Source organism: Monodelphis domestica, chromosome 6 (genome assembly GCF_027887165.1).
Source record: "Monodelphis domestica isolate mMonDom1 chromosome 6, mMonDom1.pri, whole genome shotgun sequence".
Taxonomy (NCBI): Eukaryota; Metazoa; Chordata; class Mammalia; order Didelphimorphia; family Didelphidae; genus Monodelphis; species Monodelphis domestica.
Genome location: NC_077232.1, coordinates 201,179,571 through 201,201,972, shown reverse-complemented (window position 1 = coordinate 201,201,972; position 22,402 = coordinate 201,179,571). Strand labels below are relative to the sequence as shown.

At 36.0% G+C, this 22,402-nt stretch overlaps 2 long non-coding RNA genes across 2 annotated transcripts in view; one reads left to right on the top strand and one right to left on the bottom strand.

Moving 5' to 3' along the window:
• The window catches only part of LOC103099888 (uncharacterized), a 363,322-nt gene that overhangs the window by 122,389 nt on the left and 218,531 nt on the right, over nt 1-22,402 (bottom strand). The gene's annotated exons all lie outside the window — the stretch shown is intronic.
• Nucleotides 1-22,402, top strand: part of LOC107649314 (uncharacterized) — a 144,382-nt gene that overhangs the window by 24,586 nt on the left and 97,394 nt on the right. The gene's annotated exons all lie outside the window — the stretch shown is intronic.

Below are 22,402 nucleotides of genomic sequence, written 5' to 3'. Positions count from 1 at the left end.
GCCTTAGCTACGAAATGGAAAATGTAACCAAAGGGAATGTAGAGTAAGGGATCTTTCGAACTCTTCAGATAGATATTTAAATGACATTTAAAATGTTCTTGAACTACAGAATTGACAAGGAGATATTGAAACAATTATAAAAAAATTCATTAATATATAAGCCAGGGTGTTGGACTTTGGTAATTGAAAGCATTGGCATTGAAAACATTTTTATTTTAATTGGGTTCCATGATGCTTTGAATGCCAGAGAAATGATTGCACATATATTTCTGGCTAACACACCCACTCATATTGTGTGAAAATAACTGCTGGCAATTTGCACAGCATCAGCCCTCTTTGAACCTGAGTGACACGTAGGTTTCGATTATAACTAATTACAATGGGGGTGGGATGGAGGACTTAAACACTAGAGTCCCTCCTAAATTTCTACCATGTCACGTAAGTAGGAGACTCTGGATGACAAAAAATAGTAATAATAATAATGATCTTAATAATAATAATAATGTCATTCATGCAATTCAGAGTTAATATTGACTCTCCAGAGCTGAAACTCAATTTATTTTAAAACAAGAAAATCACCTACTTTGATAAAATGAGCCTTTAGAAACATAGTACAAAATAGGTCTTATTCTCTTTTCCATGAAATTTTCAATGACTTTAATGGGAGTTATAGGCATAGGACAAGAGGATATTGAGGTGGAAGGTGCTTTTTTCTTCCAAGTTAAATAAATGGTTGAAGAGCTTGCAAATGGTTATGCATGTGTCATAATCACAGCCAATGTTTATGGTGATTATACAGCCAAAGCTCTTAGTCCAAATGTCCCCTTCAAAAGTAAGCTATAAATGAGTCATTCTCAGTCAAAGAGGAATGTTTTTGCTGGGCTATTAAATAGCCCAGTAGATTGGGTTGGGTTTGGTGGGGGGCATTATTTTCATTTGACAAAATATTCACAAAAAGTTGGGAAGCAACAATAGTTATCAAATGCACTGACCAATGGCTTTAAGGGTCATGTGATGGGGAGAGGGAGGACTGGTTCATTTTCTTTGCTTCTACTTCAGTTCAGTTTAACAATAACTAATCAGCATCTTTGAAAGACATCTGGTGGAGGCTAGGAAAGTTAGTCATCTGTCTCAGTTGGAAAAGTGTGAGGAAACAGGAAGGCATTATCAGGCCCACTGACAGGTTCACCAAACAGAGTTTGTAGATTAGGGGTCTGAAAAGCACCTTAAAGGAGTCTACCTCCCTTTATTCTACAGATGATAAAACTGTAGTCCAGAAATAGAACATGACTTACCTAAGGTCACATAGTTATAAGCAAAGGAAACCAGGTCTCCTGACTCTCAGACCAATGTTCTTTCTACCTCCTGTAGCTGATTTCTTGGACTGGAATTATGCATACTTTAAAGTGGGTAAAATCATTCTTCCAAGTCTGCCACCTTGAATGGAGTTTCATTTGTGCCTTTTCATTTTACAAATTTCCTGTGCTTTTAATTATTTTTTTCCCACAACTACACTTTTGCTGGTGTTGTTAGTTCCATTAGGATTCCATTATGTTTAATGGGCTCTATTCTAGGAAGGACTTCTATAATAAATTAGCTGCTTAGGGAGGTACCGGAACTTTTGCAAGCCAGGAAGACATCATTTAGAGCAATGCACAAAAATTTAATACAGCAAATCCTCTTGATTCTTTGGTTTTTGATTGATGGTTTTAGATATTCTCAGAATAGCACCTACCTAGTGTGATGCTGCCTTGATTTGCTGAATCCCATGGGGTTACTTATAAAAATTAGGTGGATGAGGAGGAAAGGAACAGAAGATGTCTTAGATGCTGTTATTTTCATTCTAGGGAAGTAATTAAGTATGTCACCTATTCTAAGTCCTAAGTCACAGAGTAGGAAACTGAGTCTCAGCAAGGTGTAGTGACTTGTTGGGTATCTTGCATGTGTAAACATCAGAGCTGGAATTTGAATCTAAGATCTTTTATTTTTAAATCCAGTGCTTCTCTCCCCACCATCATCCTCAACTACAGCACACAGACTAATTTAGAAGGCAACAAACTGGTATTTTTCACATAGCACTATCAACAATCCTGTCCCATATTTTTATTGCACATTGGTGCTTCTATCTGATTTCTATTTCTTCCCCTCTAGGAAGAGGAGAGAAGAGCACATTTACCCCTTGTCAATCTTTTGAACTTGAAGTGGATGAGGATACAAGAAATAAGAACTGGTGGAGAGAGTGTGAAGGAGATGTGATGGTCTACTAGTTCCTCCACCTCCTCTCATTCCTGTCCTTGGTCCTGAAATGCTTTCATATAGCTGAGAGGGAGAGGGGTAGATAAGGTTAGTTAAGGGGGCAGTATTAGAATCAGTATAGACTGAGCTGTACGACTTCAAAAGTACAGTAATAAAAATCATTTTGACACAATTAAATGTTTTAATTGCAAAAGAAAGAGAGAGGATCATAGGATTTTAAAATCAAGGACTTAGAGCAAGAAGGAATCTCAGAGATCAACAAATTCAAATATTTTACTCATATGGGGAACTGAGGTCTAGAAAAGTCAAATGAATTGTCTAATATCACAAAGGAAATAGGTAACAGGACTTTTTAAAAATTATGATAAAAATTTTCTAATGAAAAATCCATTTTACTTTCCACTATACCAACCTTCCACTACAAAATGAAAAAGTAAACATCAACAACAACCAGAACAATGGTGAGTGACCAGAAAAGAGAGACCAGGAATGGGGTAAATTTATGCAATTTGATGATCCACACCATTCATACTATTTGAAGATTAATTGAACAGATGGAATCTCTTTAGGTGAAACTAAGGAAACTCAGAAAAATAAAACCATCTTCCAGAATTCAAAGGGCTAGTATATGAAACAGAGAAACAAGTTTGTTTTGCTTAGCCCCAGAGAGTAGAACCAGAAACAATGGTGGGTAGTTGAAGAGAAGCATATTATGTATGAGATAGAATGAGATTTTTATGAGATAAACCTTCCTAAAATTTTAAGCTGTCCAAAAGTGGAATAAATAGTGGCTTCTCACTCATTAGAGATCTCTAAGCAAATATTAGATAAACACTGATTGGGGATTTGTAAATTGGGGACTTATTTTACAAGGAAGGGTTGTACAAAATGGCCTCTTTGGTCCTTTCCAATTGCCAAATTGTGTGCAAGAATTTCAAAATGAGTCTATAATTTGTTCCAAGACAAATTTTTTTATTTATTTTGTATATATGGTATGTTTCTGTGTTGTCCATCCCCACCCTCCCCCAATATTGGCAGAATATATGATCTTTGAAGGAAGGGACTATTTAATTTTTGTCTTTGTATTCTCAAAGCCAAGTAGAGTGTTTGGCAAGTAATATGTGCTTAATAAATGCTTAATAAAAAGAAATTTTGTCCTAAATGAGTGATGTTGCCTTTTCAGGGGAGGGATAGTAGGAATTAGAGAGAAATCTGACTGAGTAAACATATCACAGAAAATATAATTTTTAAATATAATATACACTTAAACATAATACAATGATAAATTCTTTGTTCTCAGTGAATTGTAGTCTGCTTGGCTAGTACAAACAGTCAAAATAAAGGGATACCCTATAGAATTGAAGCCTTCTGGAACTTCTGCAGTGGACCTTGAAAAGCTTTCAGGAACAATCATACTTTAAGGAAGCTGAGTAGTTCAGTTGGTTTGATTGCAGGGTTCAAGAGGCTAAGGACAGAGTTAGTTTTCTTTGTTTTGTTTTGCAATCACAAACTGCTCCTCCCAACCAACTAACCACTACCATTACCAATTCAGTAACTTTGTGAATGAAACCTGTTATCACTGGGGATACTGAGACTGGTGGCACCAGTAAAAATAAAAAAGAAATAAAAGCAAAAAAGTCAACAAATGCTCAAAGTTGATGATAATGTGCCTTCTATAGAGAGGACCTCACTGTTCCTAAAAAGAATTGGAAAACAGGGAAAGTTTCAAAGAAGCTTAGTGAAAGCACAGGTGAGTAGACAAAGAATGAGAATGTTAGCCTAGACTAGAACAGAGTAGAGTAGAAAGAAGACAGAAGAAATAACAAAAGAAAAGGGATATTAGGAGCTGCTAATAGCAGCCTTCAAGGCAGAATGCATCTATTTATTCAGGATGCAGTCAGAGCATCTTTCTCCTTGCCTCCCAATGATAATAAGATCTGGCTTTGGAGGACCAAATAAAAAAGGGAAAAACACTCTGCATATGTAATCTGAAGCTTTTCTATTGAAGCCACTAGCAGTTATAGAGGAAAGAATACAGACACTGCTCAGTCTTGTTATTGACAAATGATATAGTTGAGAGGAAGAATGTCATGCTCCTTGAACATACTGCCATTAACATTGCTGTGAAGGACAATTGGTTCTTCTAGAAGATGAGATGAAGGATTAGCATAAAGTTGCTTGGCACAAGAAGGGTAGTCTCTGGATAGTGGGATATTATAACATAATCAATAACAGTCAAGGAAATTGCAATGATGACCTTCATTCATGTAGATTGCTGTTAGCAAAGACAGAGATGCCGACCCCAATATGGTGTGTATTTAGAATTGGGAGGTAAGGTCACAAAATGTCACTTTCTATGAGTGACAGTGATGAGAACCAACATGAAATGGATGAGGTTTATTCTGGCAGACATCACCCACCTTAAGAAATGGTTTATACATTCATTGCTGGTGATGAAGGATCCTCCTAAAATGAAAGAATCTCAAAGTAAGAATGGACCTTCATCTAGTACCTGCACATGATTTTATCAACTGGATCCCTGACACACCCTGTGCTTGAAGATTTCCAGAGAAGGAGAATCTACCAGTGTTTGAGACAATCCATTCAATTTCTGAACAGCTCTAAAAGTTATGGAGATTTTCCTTAATTAGAATTTAATCTGCCTTTTTGTAACTTTCAGTAATTTCTACTCAATGCTTGTAGATCTGTTATCCAGGGTCAAATTCATCAGATCTAATTCTTCTTTCATACAATAGCCTATCAAGTATAAAAGACAATTATCATGTCCTTCCTAAATCTTTTCTTTAGGAAAACTTCCACATTCCCTTTAAGCAATACCTGATATATTTACATACATGTATATGTACACATATGTTTTATATACATATATACACATCACTTAAAAGTTTAACAATTACTTTACATATATTGTCTCATTTGGCCCTCACAAATATTCCTGTCAGTTAGAGGTATTCATACCTCTATTTTATTGATGAGAAAACTGAAGCTAAAAGAAGTAATTTATTCCTGGCCATAAAATACTTATATATTTATGCACACACACACATACATAGTATGTGTTTATTTGTGAGAGATTTGTTTTGTGGTAAGTACGACTTGAGCCCAAGTCTTCCTGACTCCAGATACCAATTTTATGAAGGGTAAAAGAGAGCAAGGAGTTGAGGATGGTTCATTTGGATGGAATATGGATGATTTGGAAGTATTGGCGTGCCCTCTATAGAAATAGGGAAGTTTGGAAAAGGAGTAGTAGTTTTGGAAGGAAAAATGAGTTGTGTTTTGTTCATGATGGGTTGGAGATGTTTATGGAAATCTAATTTGAAATGTTGATGAATGTGGTGAAAAAAGAGTCTTGATAATACTGTTAGTTGAATTTTCAGCTAGTTGAAGAATTCTACTCAATATATGCTGATTAATGGTGTGTGTGTGTGGGTGTTGTATCATGTCTGGTTGCTCTCTATAGTGTTAGGTTCAGGTAGGTCCTAAGAATATACCCAGAGATATGGTATCTTTCTTTTTTAAATTTCTTTTTAAAAGTGTTATTGATGATCTTTATTTTATATCTGTCACTTTCCAATGACTCACTCCCACCAATAAAATCCTCCCTGTAGCAAGAAGTATAATTAATCAAAACAAATCAGCACATTGGGCCATATCTGACAATGTATTCTTCACCTATAACCTGCCACCTCACTCATGAGAAGTGGGAGGCATGCTTCATTAATAATCTTCTTGTCATAATTGGTCACTTCACTGGACTGTTAGCTCAGTAGTAACAGCTTAGTAACAAGGAATGTCTTTTGTCTTTCTTTGTAACTCTAACATTTAACAGTCCTGGCACATAGTAGACCCTTAATAAATGCTTTTCAACTGAGTGCATTGATCAGAATTCTGAAGCTTTTCAGTATTGTTTTCTTTGACATTATTAAGAGTTGCTGTGTAAATTTTTCTTATTTTGTTTATTTTGTAGCAGTTCATGCAAGTTTTTTCAGCTTCCTCTAAATTTGTAATATTCATTCTCTTTTCTGGTATGATAATGTTGATCACAATTATATACTATAATTTATCCAGTCATTCTCTAATTGATGGACAATAAATTTCCTTCCAATTCTTGGCTATCATAGAAGGTGTTGCTATACATATAGATATCAATACTCATAAAAATTTTCCTTCTTTCTTTGACATCCTAATAATAATAATAATAGCTAGAGTTTCTTTACAAAGTACCTACTATGTGTTGGGCTCTATAGTACTCACTTCACAAATATTATCTCATTTTATCCTAAATTAATTCTGTTTGCTATTTTGAAACCCCATTTTAGATGAGGGAACTGAGGTAGGCAGACAAAGGTTAACGTGACCTGCTCAAGACTACATGGCTATTTTGTTTATAATCTTCTATCATTCACTCTCTTCCTCATTCTTGACAAACCTGTTCTTTATCCTCCTTGCGAAGAAAAATCCTTCTAACCCTCAGTATTCTCCCTGGCTACCACACTTGCACTGGCTTTACTTTTCCCCCCTTCTCATCCTGAACCCTTTTATGGTGTTGATTCCATTTATCCCTTATTCTTTTGTCATATCACTATTCACAATTCACCAAATACCCATCCTATGTTACTCCTATATCATTCTTCTCTGCTATTATTCACCATGTGCAAAACATAGCTGGGTATTGGATCTGTGCTGAATGTGTCCACTGTAAATTTATGTTATTTAATCTCAACTGGGCTATTATTATTTGAGCAGTGCAATCCTTTTAATCCTCTCTAATTCATTTGTATTTTTAAAAAATAAATCTTAATTGATATCTTTTTATTTCATCACAATTTCCCCCAATATCCTTTTCTCTTGTCCTCCCAGAGAGTAAATTCATATAACAAATAATATTTTTGATAAATTATATTTTACTTTTTATTTATTTTTATATTTTATTTTATTTAGTTAATTTAGAACATTATTCCTTGGTTACAAGAATCATATTCTATCACTCCCTCCCCTAAATCCACCCTTCCCATAGCCCACATGCAATTCCACTGAATATTACATGTGTCCTTGATCAGAACCTATTTCCATGTTGTTGGTGTTTGAATTAGGATATTAGGATGTTCATTTAGAATCTACATCCCCAAACATATCCCCCTCAACCCATGTCTTCAAACAGTTGTTTTTCTTTGGTGTTTTTATTCCCACAGTTTTTCTTCGGAATGTGGATGGTGTTCTTTCTCATAGATCCCTCTGAGTTATTCAGGATCACTGCATTGCCACTAATGGAGAAGTCCATTACATTTGATTGTACCACAGTGTATCAGTCTCTGTGTACAATGTTTTCCTGGTTCTGCTCTTCTCACTCTGCATCACTTCCTGGAGGTTGTTCTAGTTTCCATGGAATTCCTCCACTTTATTATTCCTTTGAGCACAATAGTATTCCATCACCAACATATACCACAATTTGTTCAGCCATTCCCCAACAAAGGGTATCCCCTCATTTTCCAATTTTTTGCCAACACAAAGAGTGCAGCTATGAATATTCTTGTACATTTTCCTTATTATGTCTTTGGGGTACAAACCCAGCAGTGCTATGGCTGGATCAAAGGGTAGATATTCTTTTATCTCCCTTTGGGCATAGTTCCAAATTGCCCTCCAGAATGGTTGTATCAATTCATAACTCCGCTAGCAATGAATTAATGTCTCAACTTTGCCACATCGCCTCCAGCATTCATTACTTTCCTTTGCTGTCATGTTAGCCAATCTGCTAGGTGTGAGGTGATACCTCAGGGTTGTTTTGATTTGCATTTCTCTGATTATAAGAGAGTTAGAACATTTTTTTTCATGTGCTTATTAACAGTTTTGATTTCTTTAACTGAAAATTGCCTATTCATGTCCCTTGCCCATTTATCAATTGGAGAATGGCTTGATTTTTTGTACAATTGGTTTAGCTCTTTATAAATTTGAGTAATTAGAATTTTGTCAGAGGTTTTTGTTATGAAGATTGTTTCCCAATTTACTTCCCTTCTAATTTTGGTTACATTGGTTTTGTTTGTACAAAACCTTTTTAATTTGATGTAATCAAAATTATTGATTTAACATTTTGTGATTTTTTTCTAACTCTTGCTTGGTTTTAAAATCTTTCCTTTCCCAAAGATCTGACATTTATACTATTCTGTGTTCACCTAATTTACTTATAGTATCCTTCTTTATGTTCAAGTCATTTACCCATTATGAGTTCATCTTGATGTAGGGTGTTAGGTATTGATCCAAACCTAATCTCTCCCATACTGTCTTCCAATTTTCCCAGCAGTTTTTCTCAAATACTGGATTTTGGTCCCAAAAGCTGGGCTCTTTGGGTTTGTCATAGACTGTTTTGCTGAAGTCACTTACCCCAAGTCTATTCCACTGATCCTCCTTCTTGCCTCTTAGCCAGTACCATATTGTTTTGATGACCACTGCTTTATAGTATAGTTTAAGATCTGGTACTGCTATGCCACCTCCTTTCACATTTCTTTTCATGATTTCCCTGGATATCCTTGATCTTTTGTTCTTCCAAATGAACTTTGTTATGTTTTTTTTCTAATATAGTAAAAAAATTTTTTGGAGTTAAATGGGTATGGCACTAAATAAGTGAATAAGTTTGGGTAGGATGGACATTTTTATTATGTTAGCTTGTCCTACCCATGAGCAATTGATATTTTTCCAATTGTTTAGATCTAGTTTTAATTGTTTGGAAATGTTTTGTGGTTCTGTTCATATATTTCCTATGTTTGTCTCGGCAGATAGATTCCCAAATATTTTATATTGTTGAGAATGATTTTAAATGGAATTTCTATTTCTAATTCTTGCTACTGAGATGTGTTAGAGATATATAGAAATGCTGATGACTTATGTGGGTTTATTTTGTATCCTGCAACTTTGCTAAAGTTGTTGATTATTTCAACTAGCTTTTTAATTGATTCTCTAGGATTCTTTAAGTAGACCATTATATCATCTGAGAAGAATGATAGCTTGGTCTCCACATTGCCAATTTTAATACATTCAATTTCTTTTTCTTCTCTAATTGCTACTGCTAGTGTTTCTAGTACAATGTAAACAATAGAGGTGATAATGGGCATTCTTCTTTGACTCCTGATCTTTTTGGGAATGCATCTAGTTTATCCCCTTTGCAGATAGTGTTTACTGATGGCTTTAGATAAATCGTTTATTATTTTTAGTAAAGGTCCTTCTATTCCTATACTTTCTAGTGTTTTCAATGGGAATGAGTGTTGTATTTTGTCAAAGGCTCTTTTTGCATCTATTGTGATAATCATGTGATTTTTGTTGGTTTGCTTGTTGATATGGTCAATTATATGGATGGTTTTCCTAATATTGAACTATCCTTGCATTCCTGGTATAAATCTTACTTGGTCATAGTGAATGACCCTCCTGATCACTTGCTGAAGTCTTTTTGCTGGTATTCTATTGAAGATTTTTGCATCTATTTTTATTCAGGAGATTGGTCTATAGTTTTCTTTCTCTGTTTTTGACCTGCCTGGCTTTGGAATCAGTACCATGTTTATGTCATAAAAGGAATTTGGTAGAACTCCCTCTTTGCTTACTTTGTCAAATAGTTTGTATAATATTGGGATTAGCTGTTCTTTGAATATTTGATAGAATTCGCTTCTGAATCCATCAGACCCTGGTGATTTTTTCTTAGGGAATTCTTTGATGGCTTGTTCAATTTCTTTTCCTGATATGGGATCATTTAAGAATTCTATTTTTTGGACTTCTGGGTAAAAATGGCTGCAATTTAGATGTGAATCGCTTCTTCTCCCCCAGCACCAAACAAAATAGGCTGCCTCAAAAAAGCATAAAAATCATCTTTCGAAGAACAGAGGGACTCTAAAGTAGGGTAGAGCAACAAAGGTACATGGGGTTTGAGCATTTCCACACTATAAGAAGGAGAAAAAGCTCCCAACCAAATGTGATCTGAACTACCCTCCCCATCTCACCTAAGGAACCAGAGTAGGGACCAGCGCACTCCGGCAACAGCGAGTGAGTGAGGAACGTCTCTGTAGTGACTGGGAGGGGGGCACACCAGGGTCCTTGGAATTTAATGAGGACTTCCAGGGAACTACCCCTCAGAGAGGTTTCATAGGAGACCTCTGCACACTGGAGAGTGTGCAGACCATGGGGGCTCTTGCAAACTGCGAACGCCGTGGAGACTCTAGAAACTGCCTGAGGCAAAAACTCTGCTCCTCGCTGTAGTGGGGGGGGCATGCCAGGGTCCTAAGGAACTGACAAGGTTTACCAGGGAAATACTCCTCAGAGTGGTTTCACAGGAGACTCCTGAGCACAGGAGAGAAGAGACCACAGACCATGTGGGCAGGCGTGCTAACAAACTGCGGAGGCTACTGAGGCAAAAGCACTAAAACCCGCCCATCTCACTCAGACCTCTGACTAAAAAGGAAAGTGAAAACTGCCAAAGGGGTGGCTCATATTGCCCAAGATCAACCCTCCAAGAAGAAAGGGAAAAAAGTGACTATTGAAAACTTTTACGGAGGGAAAATCCAGGCTACAGAGGAAAAAGAGAATGAAATTCAAAAAAAATCAAAACATTCCCCCCCAAAATGGAAATTGTCCACAAGCCCTGGAAGAACTCAAAATGGAGCTTATCCAAAAGATGGAAGCCCTCTGGCAAGAAAAATGGGAAAAAATTCAGAAAGAGGTCAACAGTCTGACAGACAAGAACTCCCAATTGGAGAAACAGCTGGAAGCCTTAAACAGAAAGGCAGACCAAACTGAAAAGCAAAACCAGTCCTTAAAGACCAGAATTAAGTAACTGGAATACAATAATCTTGCAAAACAGCAAGAATTAATAAAGCAAAGTCAAAAAATTAATGAATTAGAAGAAAACATAAAATATCTCACTGACAAGGTGACAGACCAGGAAAACAGAGGAAGGAGAGACAATTTGAGAATCATTGGTCTACCTGAAAAACCAGAGATTAACAAAAATCTCAATGCCATACTACAAGAAATCAGTCCTAGATCTCAAACTCTATTATAAAGCATAGGTCATCAAAACAATTTGGTACTGGCTAAGAGACAGAAAGGAGGATCAGTGGAATAGACTTGGGGTAAGTGACTTCAGCAAGACAGTCTATGACAAACCCAAAGAGCCCAGCTTTTGGGACCAAAATTCACTATTTGACAAAAACTGTTGGGAAAAATGGGAGACAGTGTGGGAGAGATTAGGTTTGGATCAACACTTCACACCCTACACCAAGATAAACTCATAATGGGTAAATGACTTGAACATAAAGAAGGAAACGATAAATAAATTAGGTGAACACAGAATAGTATACATGTCAGACATTTGGGAAGGGAAAGACTTTAAAACCAAGTAAGACTTAGAAAGAGTCGCAAAATGTAAAATCAATAATTTTGATTACATCAAGTTAAAAAGGTTTTGTACAAACAAAACCAATGTAACCAAAATTATAAGGGAAGTAAATTGGGAAACAATCTTCATAACAAAAATCTCTGACAAAATTCTAATTACTCAAATTTATAAAGAGCTAAATCAATTGTACAAAAAACCAAGACAATCTCCAATTGATAAATGGGCAAGGGACATGAATAGGCAATTTTCTATCAAAGAAATCAAAACTATTAATAAACACATGAAAAAGTGTTCTAAATCTCTTATAATCAGAGAGATGCAAATCAAAACAACTCTGAGATATCACCTCACACCTAGCAGATTGGCTAACATGATGGCAAAAGAAAGTAATAAATGCTGGAGGGGATGTGGCAAAGTCGAGACATTAATTCATTGCTCGTAGAGTTGTGAATTGATCCAACCATTCTGGAGGGCAATTTGGAACTATGCCCAAGGTTGATAAAAGACTGTCTGCTCTTTGATCCAACCATAGCACAGCTGGGTTTGTACCCCAAAGAGATAATATATAAAAATACATGCACAAGAATATTCATAGCTGCACTCTTTGTGGTGGCAAAAAAATGGAAAATGAGGGGATGCCCTTCAACTAGGCAATGGGTGAAAAAATTATTATATATGTTGGTAATGGAATACTATTGTGCTAAAAGGAATAATAAAGTGGAGGAATTCCATGGAAACTGGAACAACCTCCAGGAAGTGATGCAGAGAGAAAAGAGCAGAGCCAGGAGAACACTGCACACAACGACTGATACACTGTGGTACAATTGAATGTAATGGACTTTTCCATTAGTGTCAATGCAATGTTCCTGAACAGGGATCAAGGAGAAGAAAACACTACCCTCAAGCAGAGGACAAATGGTGGGAGTAAAAACACCGAGGAAAGGGAATAGCTTGACTACAGGGGTGGAGGGGATATGATTGAGGAAAGATTCTAAATGAACACCCTAATTCAAAAACCAATAACATGGAAATGAGTTCGGATCGAGGACACATGTGATACCCAGAGGAATCACACATCGCCAATGGGAGGCGTGGTGGGAGGGGCGGGAGGAAGAAAAGAAAATGATCTTTGTTTCTAATGAATATGTATTCATCCATATCACCTAGATTGCCATATTTGTTGCCATATAATTGGGCAAAAGAGTTTTTAATGATTGCCTTAATTTTCTCTTCACTGGAGGTAAGGTCTCCCTTTTCATCTATGATACTGTTAATTTGGTTTTTTCTTTCCTTTTTTTTTTATTAGATTGAGCAGTATTTTGTCTATTTTGTTTATTTTTTCTAAGTACCAGCTTCTGGTCTTAAATATTAGTTCAATAGTTCTTTCACTTTAAATTTTATTAATTTCTCCCTTAAGTTTTAAGATCTCTAATTTAGTTTTCACCTGGGGATTTTTGATTTGCATGTCCAATTCATTGAACTTTGACCCCCAATTTGTTAATATATGTACTCAAGGACATTAATTTCTCCCTTTGGGGGATCCCATAGATTTTGAAAGGATGTCTTTTCATTGTCATTTTCTCCAATATACTTATTGTTTCTATGATTTGTTCTCTAACCAATTTTGGAGAATCATATCATTTAATTTCCACTTGATTTTTGATTTGCCTTTCCATGTACCCTTACTGATTATTATTTTTATTGCATTATGATCTGAAAAGATTGCATTTATTATTTCTGCTTTTCTGCCGTGTTTTTATGCCCAAGTACATGGTCAATCTTTGTGAATGTACCATGTGCTGCTGAAAAGGAGTATTCCTTTTTGTCCCTATTTATTTTTCTCCATATAGCTATTAACTCCATTTTTTCTAAGATTTCATTCGCATCTCTTACCTCTTTCTTATTTATTTTTTATTTGATTTATCTAAATTTGATAGTGATAATTTCAGGTCTCCCACTAGCATAGTTTTACTATGTATTTCCTCCTTCAACTGCACTAGTTTCTCCTTTAGAAATTTGAATGCTATACCATTTGGTGCATACCTGTTGATTACTTATATTTCCTCATTGTCTATACTCCCTTTTATCAGGATGTAGTTACCTTCCGTATCCCTTTTAATCAGATCTATTTTTACTTTGGCTTTGTCAGATATCATGATTGCAACTCCCACCCTCATTCTATCAGTTGAGGCCCAATATGTTTTACTCCAACCTTTAATTCTAACCTTGTGGGTGTCTACCCTCCTCAAGTGTGTTTCTTGCAGATAACATATGGTAGAATTTTGATTCCTAATCTACTCTCCTATTTTTTTTTATTGGTGAGTTCTTCCCATTCACATTCAAAGTTATGATTGCCACTTGTGTATTCCCCAGCATTTTGATATTCTCTCCTAGTTCTGTACTTTCTTCTTTTGCTATATCCTTTTAAACCAGTGGTTTGCTTTTAATCAGCCCTGCTAATCCCCGCCCTTAATAAGCTTCCCTTTCTGTCCCCTCCTTATTTGTTCCCTTCTTATTTTTTCAGAGTTTGTTAAATTCCCTCCCCACTCTCTTTCCCTCCCTTTTTGTACTCTCTGTCCCCCAATCCTCCTTAGTTTTCCCTTCTTACTTTCCCTGTAGAGTAAAATAGAATTCAATATCCCCAATGGATCTAGATGCTCTTTCCTCTCAGAATTGATTTTACTGAGAGTAAAGTTTAAGTATTAGCTATTAGTAGTCTCTTCCCCTCCTTCTCATAATTGTATTCTTCCCCTCCCCTTCCCATGTGTATCTTTGTGTGATAAAGATTGTCCTATTTATTTTATTTCTTCAAGTATCTTGTGGTACCATCTTTGATTCCCCCCTCCCTTTTTCTTTTTTGGCATATCATCTTATAGCACTTATTACCCCAATAACTTCCTTTGAATGATTCCTGTAGTTTTGAGTTACAAATAACTTTTCCCCCATATACTAATATAAATAATTTGATCTTATTGAAGCCCTTAAAGAAGAAAGTTTAAATAAAAAAAAATTTTTCCCCTTTTCCCTCTCTTATTTACCTTTTCATGTTTCTCTTGATCTTTGTGTTTGGATATCAAACTTTCCACTTAGTTCTGGTCTTTTCTTTACAAATACTTGGAAATCTTGAATTTTGTTGAATTTCCATACTTCCCCCTGAAGTATATAGTCTGTTTTGATGAGTAGGTGATCCTTGGCTGAAGACCTAATTCTCGTGCCTTTCTGAATATCATGTTCCAAGCCTTGTGGTCCTTTAGTGTGGAAGCTGCCAGGTCCTGTGTGATTCTGATTGGTGCTCCTTGGTATCTGAATTGCCTCTTTTTGGCTTCTTGTAGAATTTTCTCCTTAGCTTGAAAGCTCTTGAATTTAGCAATTATATTCCTGGGAGTTGTCTTTTGATGATTTAGTATAGAGGGTGTTCTATGAACTCTTTCAATGTCTATTCTCTCCCCCCCCCCCACCTTGTTCGAGAACATCAGGGCAGTTTTCTTGAATAATTTCTTCTAGTATGATGTCAATATTTCTGTTTATTTCTGGCTTTTCAGGTAGACCAAATGATTCTTAAATTGTTTCTTCGTGCTCTCTTTTCCTGATGTCATCTTTTCAGTGAGATATTTTATGTTTCATTCTATTTTTGTCAGTCTTTTGACTTTTCTTTTTTAATTCTTGCTATTTTGCAAGATCACTGACTTCCAATTACCTAATTCTGGTATTTAAGGACTGGTTTTCCTTTTTGGTTTGTTCTATCCTGCTTTTCTTGGCTTCCAGCTGTTTCTCCAATTGGGAGTTCTTGTCCTTTAAACTGTTATTTTCTTTTAGAATGACTTCCTACTTTTCTTGCCAGAAGGTTTCCATCTTTTTGATAAGCTCCAATTTAAATTCTTCAAGAACTTGTGGACAATTTGTATTTCCTTTTTATTTCCTCTGTAGCTTGGGTTTTTCCTCCATAAAAATTATCCAAAGTCAATCCCTTCTTTTTTTTTCTTGGTGTTGGGAAGTTGTTCCTGGGCACTGTTTCCCATTACTTTGGAGGTTTTTCCTTACCTTTCCAGTTAGAAACCTGAGTGAGTTGGGCAGGCTCTCTGTGTATGGAGCTAAGGATCAAGGATTTTGGTTGAGGCCAGCTCTTGAGTCTTTGTAGCTTCTGCTGTTTGCTGCCTCCTCTCTGTGCTATCTCCCTGCTGGTGCCCATGGTCTGCACTTCTCAGTCTACTGGAGCCTCATGTCTAGCTGCTCTCAGGGGTAGGTCCCTGGTGGTCTCAGTCAGCTTCCAAGGACCCAGAAGTGCCCCTCTCTCACTCCAGAGGTGCCCCTCACTCACTGATTCTAGCACGCTGGCTCTGACTCTGGCTCCGTGGGTGGGGTGGGGGAAGGTGGATCAGCTTGTGTTTTGGTAGAAGTTTTTTCACCCCCTCATGGTGTCAAAATGTCCAAATCCCACATGCCTTCAATGTTGCACCCTACTCTAGAGTCCCTTCATTCATATGAATTTGGGCTTTTATTTTTTTGGCTTTTTGAGGTACTGTATTGGTAGGTGGTGAGGAGAGGAAGAACCCTGCATCTAGACTGCTGCCATGTTTACCTGAGATAAATTATATTGTAAAGAAAAAGGGAAGTAGAAAAATCAGAATGACTGATTTTCAACATCGAACACTGAAAAACAAACTCTGAAAAGTATGTACGTAAATGTATAACATTTATTAACCTCTAATTTCTCCAAAAGGGATGTGTTGGGAATATCTTCATATATACCTATTTAGTCTCTATTCTTCATGAAATTAAAATTGATAAGGTACATATTTTGACTTCCCTCTTCTAAGTAGTTTCTATGTTATTGCCTTATAGATCTTGTCCCTTCTCCCTAGCCTCCTTTTTCTATTGTGCCTCCTTCTTAGAAATGCCAATTTCTGAAGGTAATAGAAAGGATAGTAACACAGGATAATAATATTCCTATGCATTTAATTATTTACCTTTGATTTCCCCATGCTCTTACCACCCACCAATCCCATGAGCAATGTGAAAGCCTCCTTAAGTCAATGACCTCCAATTCTCCTGACTATTATTTGCCCATAGAAACTGTGATTTCCCTACTCATAAGGGCAGAATGAATGGTCTCCCAAAAGGCAAAAACTTTAAAAATTATACTTATTTTTTTAAGTCTGTAACTTCCCTTAACACATGATTTCTCTTTCCTTATGGGAGTATTCATCAGAGGTACCCCCTCCAACTACTGAAACAAGATTTCCCCCTTACTTCTTATTTTAATTCAATTCAATTCAATCAAGTAGTTATTACTCTACTTTTGAGACCTTTAAAACTTTTTTTATTGGGCTATGAAAAGAGTCTTCAGACTTTCTCAAGTTTCTCCTATCCAATCCATTCTCAACAATGCTCCCAAAGTTTTTTTCCCCCCAAAGCACAGGTCTACAAAGGGGATTTGTTTGTTGGATAAGGACATTGAAGGATCATTTTTGAATGTGTGGATAAAATAAATATAAGTGACAGGCAATATGAAAAAACAATAGCAATAAAATTCAAAATTATTTTGACAGGATAGAGTGCTAGACTGAACCAATGTGATCAAATTTTATGATGGTAATATTAGTTGCTAATATTTATATAATAAAGGAAGGTTTACAAAAGACTTTACAAGCATTGTATCATGTGACATTCACAACACTCTAAAGTAGGTGCTATTATTATGAGGAAATTGTGGAGCAGAAAAAGTAAATGAATTGTTTAGGGTTATAGGTGGTAAGTAGAAGACCCAGTATTTGAACCCAGATCTTCTCCAGCTGCTTGTCTTGTTCTCTGTCTTTTTCATAACTGTACCATAAAAATTTACTTATTGGTGGTGGGAGTCTTCATATGTTCCTACTGACAGACTACATTGTAGGAACTGCATCAATTCTTGAAATAAGAAGTTAAAATACAAAATGACATTTGGAGTATTAAAGAAAGAGATTCATCTATGAATCACTGAAGACTTGGGAAGTGACATGGTTCGGTGGAAAGACCACTGTATTTTAAATTATAGGAATTTGGTTCATGTCCAGGCTCTGTCACTTATTACCTGAGATACCTTGAATAAGTTATCTTAATCTTACTGGGTCTCAGTTTCCTCAACTGCAAAATAAAGAAATTAGATCAGATAATCTTAAAGAATGCCTTCTAGCTTTATAAGCCTCTGATCCTACAAACCATACTTGAAAATCGTAGTGCATTTAAAATTCATGTTACTGAAATTCTAACATGCAACTAGACATGTACCCTATAAGGTGCATAAAATACATACCTACAACCACACATTAGTTACATATACATTCAGTATATACAATGAACAGACACATACCTATGTATATACACACACATATATAAAATGAACACAAATACACACATATATGTATATATTCAAGTATCCTTAACAGGTGCTACAGTTGGACATGTGCAGAGACCAGAATGCAGTAGAAGTGATAAGGCTATATATCATTTGGGAAACTGTATAGTACTTAGACTGATTCCAAACTGCCTGCTGCCACAAAAGCCCATTTCTTTAACATCAATAGCTGCCTGGTGATGCTATATGACTGCAAATTATGGAAGACTAGGAACTTGAAAGAATCAAAATTACAAGTAATCTAAAGTTCAGTGAAAAGACAGATTGGTGAAGATACATTTTAGTATGTTTCCAAAAATGACTTCCACCTTAAAAGTGGTATATGATACTTCACTAAGGACATTTATGGCTGAAAAAATAGGAGGAGATGGCTGTGTTGTGAAAAGGAGAGACAGTTGATGAATATACTGAGGGCTGCACTGGAACCCACAAGATATTAAAAGATTTGAAGGAAATCTTCTTGGGTAGAATTCATGAAATGACATAGAAAAATCTAAAAAACTGAAATGATATGGTGAGCATGGCATTCACAGTGATCTTACTCATTCTGAATAAGGTGGCACCATAAAATTAGGTTGCTAAGACAAAATTTTCCTTGGATTCTTATGTGAGTTCTTCATATAGAGAAGAGATAAAGTGAAGTCTTTTTTTCTCCTTTTTTGCCATTAGTTCCCCTCCACCCCCAGGTATCTGTTCATTTCTGACCAAAGGTATTTGAACAATTAGCATATTGTTGTCAAGAAAGTCCAGAAACTTATAGTAGATTAGTTTTGCTTTTCTTTTTTTTTAATTTCTTTTTTTATTTGGTCAATTTCAAACATTATTCCTTGCTTACAAAAATCATTTTCTATTCTTCTCTCTCTTCCCCCCTCCCCCTCCCATAGCTGACATGCAATTCCACTGGGTATTACATGTGTCCTTGATCAGAATCTATTTCCATATTGTTGGTATTTGCATTAGGATGTTCATTTAGAGTCTACATCCTTAACCATATCCCTTCGACCCATGTATTCAAGCAATTGTTTTTCTTCAGTGTTTTTTCTCTGAATGTGGATAGTGTTCTTTCTCATAGATCCTTCCAAGTTATTCAGGCTCACTGCATTGCCACTAATGGAGAAGTCTGTTACCTTCAATTGTACCACAGTGTATCAGTTTCTGTGTACAATATTCTCCTGGTTCTGCTCCTCTCACTCTGCATCACTTCCTGGAGGTTGTTCCAGTCTCCATGGAATTCCTCCACTTTATTATTCCTTTGAGCACAATAGTATTCCATCACCAACATATACCACAATTTGTTCAGCCATTCCCCAACTGATGGGCATCCCCTCATTTTCCAACTTTTGGCCACCACAAAGAGCGCAGCTATGAATATTCTTGTACAAGTCTTTTTCCTTATTATGTCTTTGGGGTACAGACCAAGCAGTGCTATGGCTGGATCAAAGGGCAGACAGCCTTTTATCGCCCTTTGTGCATAGCTCCAGATTGCCCTCCAGAATGGTTGGATCAATTCACAACTCCACCAGCAATGCATTAATGTCTCCACTTTGCCACCCCCCCTCCAGCATTCATTACTTAGTTTTGCTTTTCTTGAGAGACCCCAATGACTGAGCACCTAATTCAACCAATGTAAGGCAGAATGCCATAGTAGTTTCCAGAAGAGTTATAAATAAGAATGGGTGAGGATTAAAGATTTCTCTTTCAGTAATTTCAGAGAACAAGGGGGATTTTGCAGTGGGCTACAGAGAATATTTCAAATTTGTGTTGTTGCCAGTGCTAAATATTTATATATAAAAAAGTACATGCAGGTCTTTCTCCTAGAGGAAAAGAAGAAATGTCTTAAGGAATTTCTTTCTATTTATCAGGTTATCAGGGGAAATGAAATGTCCTTTTGAAGTATGGAATAATTGCATTGGGGAAAAAAAGAGTCAGAAGAGGGGAAAATAAGAAAATAAAGATTCTGAGAGACAGAGGTGAGGATGGAGTACATTCTAGGCATGGTTGGATGGTTTATGTGATGGCTTGGAGGTAGGAGATAGAATTCCATCAAGCAACGCAGCCTGTCTGGAACATATGAAATAAAGCCAGAAAGGTTGGTCGGGTCAAGATTGTGGAAAACCTTAAATGACAGGCTAGAAGCAATAGCAAACCATTAATGGTTTTTAAGCAAGAGAATGATGTAGTCAGATCTGACTTTGGCTGTTTTCTGGTGGGGGGGGGAGTGGAGTGGATTAGGAAGAAAATGGAAGCAGGAAGACTAAGTTGGAGGATATGAAAATAGCAAATATAAGAGGAGATAAAGGCCTCAAAAAGGATGTTAGCTAAGTTATTGGGGAGCTAAGTATCTGAATGGTGTTATGAAATTAGAATCAACAAGTCTACTACTGAATAGTTCAGATTAGAAGAAAGGGAGAGCAAGAATAACCTCAATGTTATAAACCCTGAGAATTTTGGAGGCAAGTCAGATTCAAGGAGAAATATGATCAATTCTGTTTGAAATATTGTATATTGAGTTTGAATTACTAATGGGATATCAAAGAAGAAATGGCAGTCACTTGGTAATGCAGGAATGGAGTTGATAAGAAAAATTAAAGACTGATGTGTAGATTTTGGAGTTACTTAGATATTGATAATAATCAAACCCATCAGAGCAAATGAGATCACTAAGAAAGAAAGAATAGTAACAAAAAGGAAAGGGACTTAGGAGTCTCAAGGGACACATGCACTTAAGAAATTTTCCTCAGGATAGAAAAGTTTATTGTATTGATAAGAATGAAAATGTGGACTTAGAGTTATTATTAGGAGGGAGATCAAATTACAATGGTCAAAGGAAGATGAGATGCTACATTGATATGGGTCACCTCGGCTTTGTTCTGACATAAAAAGAAGATGATGATATCTCAGAAAAGTATTTTGGAATCATCACTTATGAGAATGAGGGTCTCACAGATGGTGAAAATGTGAACTTAAATACGGTTGGTATGTGTCTCACAAACACACGTACACACAGGCACATATATACACATGTTTGTGCATATATATGTATGTGTATATATATATACACATTTATATTCAGCCATTTTTGGTCATGTCCAATTCTTCATTACCATTTTTGGGGTTTCCTTGGCAAACAGAATATTTTGCCATTTCCTTCTCTACTTCATTTATAGATGAGGAAAGAGAGGTAAACAAGTGACTTTTCCAGGATCATACTACTAATAAGTGTCTGAGGCTGTATTTAAACTTCAGAAAATGTGTTTTCCTATTTCCAAGTCTAGTGCTCTATATTCTGTGATATCATCTATGTGTGTGCAATCACATATATGTACACATGTACACATATCTACATTTATATGCAGAAACATATAATCACATACATTTATATCTATACATCTTTCATTCAGTTCTTTTAAATGAACTATTGTTTAATCACACCTCCAAATTCTATTTGTAAAGATATTTTCTAAAACTAGACCTATGTCCTTTTCCATCTACAAATATGATCAATATTCTGTCTATCTATCTATCTATCTATCTATCTATCTATCTATCTATCTATCTATCTATCTATCCTTCTAGCTTCATATACCTTTTTCCCTGAAAATCTGATCAAGAGGGCTTCAAACTTTAAAATGATGTGGAGAGAACAGAATCTACATATGTATATGCAAAGACATATACCATAAAAAGCAGCAGGTATAAGAGAGGAAGAAGAATAGCAAGAGAAAAGAACATTAATACACAAGAGACATTATACAAGGGGAAAGAAGCACTAGCAATAAAATTTATGGCCTTGGCAAACTATACACAAAAACATAAAGCATATGTAATAAATAAACATAACAGGAGTTGATGGTATGTTTATCAAATTTGCCAATGACACAGGGGATGGGATGGATAGTTAACATGCTAGATGACAGGACTCAAAAAAAAGATCTTGACAAAATAGAATGCTGAGCTCTATTGAGTAAAAATAAAATTTAATAGGTATAAAAATAAAGTCCAACACCAGGGTTCAAAAAATCAACCCTGCAAACCCAAGATGAGGATTACATGGCTAGATAGCAATTTAATCAAAAAGAAAGCCCCAAACCCTGGGATATGCCAGTCAAGAAAGTCATCTTAGACTGTTTTAAGAGACATGTAGTATACAAAACTAGAGTTATGATAGTGACACTGGACTCTACCCTGGTCAGGGGATACTGGTGACATTATGCTCATTTTGGGGCACCACATTTTAGGAATGTGAGTGATCAAAGAAAGATGACCAAGATGGTGAAAGGCCTCATATACATAAGGATCAGCTGAAAGACTTGAAGATAAATAGCAAAGAGAAAAGCAAATTAGAGATGGTATGG